Source organism: Bos grunniens, chromosome 23 (genome assembly GCF_055505025.1).
Source record: "Bos grunniens cultivar Pamir isolate PY7600 chromosome 23, Bosgru_T2T1.0, whole genome shotgun sequence".
Taxonomy (NCBI): Eukaryota; Metazoa; Chordata; class Mammalia; order Artiodactyla; family Bovidae; genus Bos; species Bos grunniens.
In genome coordinates this window covers 9,286,700-9,293,044 of record NC_141187.1, presented here as the reverse complement: position 1 = coordinate 9,293,044, position 6,345 = coordinate 9,286,700, and the positions used below count along the sequence as shown (strand labels likewise).

The following is a 6,345-nucleotide window of genomic DNA, read 5'->3' as shown; positions in this document are numbered from 1 at the left end:
TGATGGAACTTAATACACAGGTGTGAGGCTTAAAGGCCCCAGTGCAAGCGCCTACCACTGCCTGGGATGCTCAGAGCAGGAGCTACCATCCTCTCATGCCTGGCCCTGTTCTGCAGGCTTTTCTGGCACTACTGTAAGTCTCATACACCAGGCAATCACTCTGGTCAAACTTTAAAAGATGAGTAGAGGGGAAATGAGTAGGAACTAAGAGAGGTGGCAAAGGCCAGAGGGGAAATGAGTAGGAACTAAGAGAGGTGGCAAAGGCCCAGCGACGTATAAGGTCACGTGATTATGGGAAGCCATGAGCAGCTCATTATTACTAGATTCCAGGAGAAACCCAGGAGCAGCAGGTGACCAGAGCTGTGAGGAGGGGTCCCTCACAGGAGACCTGGTATACTTGGAGGTGAGACATTCTCTGAATCAAGGATCACAGACCCAAATGTCAAAAATCAAATGTGAGAGCGAGTGGAGGGAAGCATGGCACGTGCGAGAGGAGAGCAGAGAAAGGCCAGTGGGACTGAAGGGCAATAGGGGCTGGTGGGGACTGTGGCTAGAGAGCACAGGCTCCCATCTGGCCCCTCTGCCCTGTTGCCTGCAGGGATTTGGACTCAATGGGGCCACATCTGGTTTTGTTTTTTCAAGCAAAGCCAGAACCCCAGATTCATGTATGAAATCTCCTGATTTCAAAAGATAATGAATTTAAATTTCTCAGAAATACTGGGGAGGTCAGTGCCAAGAAGGTCCTGATAAATCATGACTGCAGGTTATGTTTAACCCACAGGCTGCCAGTTTAAGGCTCTGGTGTGGGCGGTGGAGGCACCCTGATCAGGACAGCAGCATCTACTCTTTGTCTTTCATAACAGGGACGCTGGCAGTGTGGGAATAACTGATTTAAGGGCAGCTGCCTGGGGGGTGGGAGGGATGCTGGAACACTCCAGATGGGGATATTAAAGACATGGACAGGGGTAAGGAAATGGATCTGAATTGAGGAAGGTGTAAAAAGTACAGTCAGCTGGGCCAGGGGGCCCACACCTCCCTCTCCAGCCCACAGGACCTGCATCCTCCGTGAGCCCCAGTTTGGGTACTGTTCCCCTGGCACGCAACCTGCCAGGTCATCTCTGGCTCACAGGTGCGGATGTACCGAGCAGAATGCAGTGCCTGGAGGGCAAGGGCCGTGCTTCCCTCCCTGCTTCTCAGGACCCCGACACACCCCATAGGGCACCAGGCCCATGGTGGACCCTCGCCAAACACTAACTCCCTTGGCAGCAACTGCGATAAACCTATCCCAAGACAGCCATGCCGTCAGCCAGTCAAACACACGTGCACAGACCACCTCCTCTGTGCCAGGCTCTGGGACAGCCAGGAACATGTCATCTCGGCCAGGTAAGTAGCTTAGTCACCCTGCCCTCCTGGAGCAGTGCGGGAGGGGTGGACAAGAAGCAGGTGATTCGTCAAACCCAGGAGAAAGAGATGGCAATCAGCGCTGGGGGAAACAAGGCAGGCACCGTGGGGATGAAGACAGAGCTACCAGGGATGCAGGGAGGCCCCTCCCGAGGAGGTGACTTGAAGGCACCAAGTTGGGGGAACACTGGGCAGGGAGAAGGTTCCACCTTCAAAGAGGCAGAGGTGGGATGTAGTTGGTGTGGCTGGACCAGAGTGAGCGAGGAGCGGGAGGCAGGAGGTGAACCAGAGGGCTGAGGGTGGAGAAGGTCTCGGCCCCATGGGCCATTGGGAGATCTTGGACTCCTGAGTGCAGACTGGAGGAACTGCAGTGGTTAGAGCAGAAGAATGGCATGGTGCAACTGGAGCTAACAAGACGGCCCGGCCGCTGCACGGAGCGTCAGGTAAGGGCAGGAGCAGCGAGGCCAGGCTGTTTGCCATCCATCTGGAGGAGCAGGGAGCCTCCAGACCAGACGGGGAAGGTGTGGAGGTGGTGAGACCTGGCTCGCATCTGGAGGTGGGGCTGGCGGCCAGTTGATGGACTGGGTGTGGGGTGTGAGAGAGGAATGGAGGACAGCTCCCAGGACGGGGTCTGACCGGAAGGATGGGGCTGCCATTCAGCAAGAGGAGATGAAGCTTCAGGAGGAGCAAGTGGGGTTTTTTTCTTGCGGGGGAGATGGGTGCAGATCGGACAGCAACAGAGATATGATAGTTGCCGGCAGGAAGAGAGCACCGCGCACACGTGAGGCTCCAGCAGCCCAAGCACTCTAAACGCATAATCTCATTTAATCCAACAACCCAGGGAGGGAAGTGTCGCTTTTGCACTCTTTGGCTGGACAGTTGGTTAAGCTATGACTCTGCGTTCCTTCTGCTCCTCCTCGCCTCCCTGTGCCCTCTCCCCACAACAAACCAAGACAAAACTTGCACAGCCAGGTAGTGAAGACAGAGAACAGAAACTGCTTGAAGGGGCTTTTCTTGCCTTTTGTCAGAGCCTGAGCTCAAAGACGAGCCAGTGTCTGGTGGGGCTTGGGAAGGGGAGGCAGAGCCTCTGGCCAGGCTGTGGAGGGACTCCGAGGGGCTCCGAGGGGCTCTCTACCTCCTCCAGAGCCCCAGCAGCAGACCACAGTTCAAAGAAACCACGAGTGCCCCCGTATCTTAGTGAATGGAGACAGCAGATACTTGCATGACCTTAATGGGGAGCCCAGGCGTCACTGAGAAGTTCCCTCCCAGAACAGCAAGACTGGGTGTTCAGGTCAGATTATTCTGGTGATAAATGACAGAAAACCTGGCCAGCGTCGCTTACACCCTAGTTGTGTGCAGAGGCTGGTCTGCAGGGACTTGCAGGAGCCAAACATGCCTCCCTTCCCAACTCCACATTCAATGTCATCCAGTGGTAATATGAACCAGCTACAGTGAGAGCATTTACACTGTGGGAATTGGCAAACACCACACATCAGGACCTTCCTCCCAAATGCTGGTTGCTAAACATTGACTAGCTCATTTCTGCTGAACCCTTTTCCTCAGAGTGTATTGTGACTTTTACTGGCTGACACCACTGGGACACCCAGGGCTAGAGCTGACTGCAGGCCATCCAAATGTCATCCCTCGGGCTCAGACTTTCTCTCCTCGTCATGTACCTCCCAGGGTGGCAAAACAGAGCTGGGGTCTAGCTTCAGATCCTGTAAGAACCACCTGAGAGACCCCAGAGGAGGAGGCAAAAGCTTCTCTGCGCCCTCACCCCCGCCAAGTCCCAGCAGAAGCCACATAATAACTGAGCCTCGTGGGTCCCACAGGCCACACGCTCACCCTGAATCAACGACAATGACCAGGCGCTGGTGGTCCTAAGACAGAGCCACGTGCGGAGTTCCCTGGTGGTCCAGTGGCTGAGACTCCTGCTCCTGATGCCGGGGCTGGGGGTTTGGTCCCTGGTCAGGGATCTAGATCCCACATGCCGCAACTAAGAGTTCACTTTCTGCAACTAAAGATCCTGCAACAAAGAGCCCGCACACTGCAACTAAGACCCGCACAGCTGAATAAGCAAGAGTGAGACTTGAGGGTCTCGAGACCGGGGGGTGTTCCAGGTACTGCCTCTCACCCGAAGGAACTGCTGCTCTGCTCCTACCCTCAGCTCTGGCCTGGGCCCAGGGGTGACCTGGCCGGGCTCACTGGGGGGCTTTGGGCCCCTCCTTCACCATCTCTAGTCCTGGCATCACTTTTGGATTCGGTGGCCCGCTCTGACATGCTCCGGGCCATGTAACTCCGGGGGTGCAGCAGACAAGACCTCAGCCTGCCGCGGGAGGCACCAGCCTCAGAGAGGGACTGACCACGGGCTCGATACACTCCCAACCAGACATGAGCTGGCAGTCACACAGCACTGGCCGCTGTGGGCTGGAGAGGCAGGCATGGGTGCCACCCTGTGACATTTGCCCAACTGTCACACACACTGTCTCTCTCTCTCACAAACACAGATGGTTGCAGGGGTGAGAGTATCAGATGCCTTTGAGATCTTCCCCCACCCTCCATCCCCCAGCATTTTTCCTTGGCAATTCCAGGGCACCCTGAGGGAGGGCTTGGTCAGAGCAGAGGGAAGGGATGACTTAAGCCTTGTCTTGAAAGCCAGAGTCACGTCCACAACCTGGGCATCCTCCGTGTCCTCCACCACCTCCTGAGTCCTGAAAATGTCCCATTCATCCACTTGAATGAACACCTCCTTTGCTGCTTCCTAACGAAGCCATGTAGGTAAGGGCAGCCTGCCCCATCCCTGTGTATGCCCTGGGCCCCTCGAGCCACTCCTGTGTGTTCTGACCTGCTCAGAGTGCTGGGGCAGGAGTCACCCTTGGGAATGCCAGGGCCCCAGGGGCCCAGAGCAGACCTGCCTCTTGGGGAGGGCTGCTTAGGCTCTCTTGGCACAGGCTCAGCCAGGGGGCAATCTGCAGCCGGGCCTGTCCTGTTCTGCACCCCATACAGCTCAGCCCTAGTCCAAGAGGACCCTCCCTCACACACAAAGCCACAGCACCCCAGCCTGCCCCGGGGGTGCCTTGGACAGATGGAGGTGGGGGAGCAGAGGCGAAATGCCAGTACACAAAACAACCAGCCTCGGGCTGGGGGGTGGGTGACAGGGAGGGAGGGGAGGATGTCCCAGGGAGGGTTTCCCACACCTCCCTCCCCTCCCACCAGGGCTACTGCCACTTCCATTTATATAGTCTTCCTAGACTCTACCAGCGACCTTCATTTAGGGAACTTAGGTCCCAAAGAGGGGACACTTTGAGGTGGGGGGTGGTGGGCAGGCATCCACCCTCAGCCCTCCTGCCTGGGACCTCATCCCCATCTTCACCACTGTCCTTTCCTTGGGCCATTCTCTAACCTTCTCAGGACCTCAGTCTCATCATCTGTAAAATGGGTACTTTGGGCTTGGTCATCTCTAGGGCCCCTTCCCTCTGGGTTAGCTGCATCCTGCCATCCCCTGGCCGGGATTCCCTTTGGCTGCTAGCCAGCTGTGCTGCCTCAGGCAGGATTTTAGCCTCTCTGGGCTCGTTTACTCCTTTGTACACTGGGCTCAAAGCCGTTGTTCTGCTGACCTCAGAGCCTGTGGTGGGGGTCAAACATTATCAAGGATAGGAATGTAATTCTTTTAAAAAAATTTTTATTAAAATATAGCTGATTTACAATGGGAAATAGATGGCAAAACAGTGGAAACAGTGTCAGACTTTATTTTTCGGGGCTGCAAAATCACTGCAGATGGTGACTGCAGCCATGAAAGTAAAAGATGCTTACTCCTTGGAAGAAAAGTTATGACCAACCTAGATAGCATATTCAAAAGCAGAGACATTACTTTGCCAACAAAGGTCCGTCTAGTCAAGGCTATGGTTTTTCCAGGGTTCATGTATGGATGTGAGAGTTGGACTGTGAAGAAGGCTGAGCACTGAAGAATTGATGCTTTTGAAGTGTGGTGTTGGAGAAGACTCTTGAGAGTCCCTTGGACTGCAAGGAGATCCAACCAGTCCATTCTGAAGGAGATCAGCCCTGGGTGTTCTTTGGAAGGGCTGATGCTAAAGCTGAAACTCCAGTACTTTGGCCACCTCATGCGAAGAGTTGACTCATTGGAAAAGACTCTGATGCTGGGAGGGATTGGGGGCAGGAGGAGAAGGGGAGGACAGAGGATGAGATGTCTGGATGGCATCACTGACTCAATGGACATGAGTCTGCGTAAACTCCGGGAGTTGGCGATGGACAAGGGAGGCCTGGCATGCTGTGATTCATGGGGTCACAAAGAGTCGGACACGACTGAGTGACTGAACTGAACTGAACTGAACTGAATGTATGCTGTACAGTAAAGTGTTTCAGGTATGAATATATGCATTCTTTTTTATATTTTCCATTATGGCTTATTTCAGGATATAATTTTCTGTGCTATACAGTAGTACCTTGTTGTTTATCCATTCTATATATAATAGTTTGCATCTGCTAATCCCCAAATCCCAATACTCTCCTCTGCAACCCTCCTTCCCCTTGTCAACCACAAGTCTGTTTGTTCTCTGTGAGTCTGTTTTCTGTTTTGTAGATAGGTTTACTTATATTTAAGATCCAACATATGGAAGTGATATCGTATGGTATTTATATTTCTCTTTCTGACTTAGTTCACTTAATATGATAATCTCTAGTTCCATCCACGTTGCTGCAAATGGCATTATTTCCTTCTTTTTTTTGGGGGGGGGTCACACCACACGGCATGGGGAATCCTGGTTCCCCAACCAGGGATCAAATCTGCAGCCCCCGGCAGTGGAAGCTCAGATTTTTAACCACCAGACCACCAGGGAAGTCCCTGTTTCATTCTTTTTTTTATGACTGAATAATATTCCATTGTGGGGATTCCCAGGTGGCTCGGTGGTAAAGAATCTGCCTGCC

General features: G+C 53.7%; 1 long non-coding RNA gene across 1 annotated transcript; it reads left to right on the top strand.

Annotated features, from left to right (window-relative positions):
* The first annotated feature begins 53 nt into the window (after nt 1-53).
* Nucleotides 54-6,110, top strand: LOC147346603 (uncharacterized). The gene is made up of 3 exons (XR_015153015.1): nt 54-403; nt 1,267-1,383; nt 3,085-6,110. It is a non-coding gene; the product is annotated as an uncharacterized LOC147346603 (long non-coding RNA).
* The last annotated feature ends 235 nt before the right edge of the window (nt 6,111-6,345 follow it).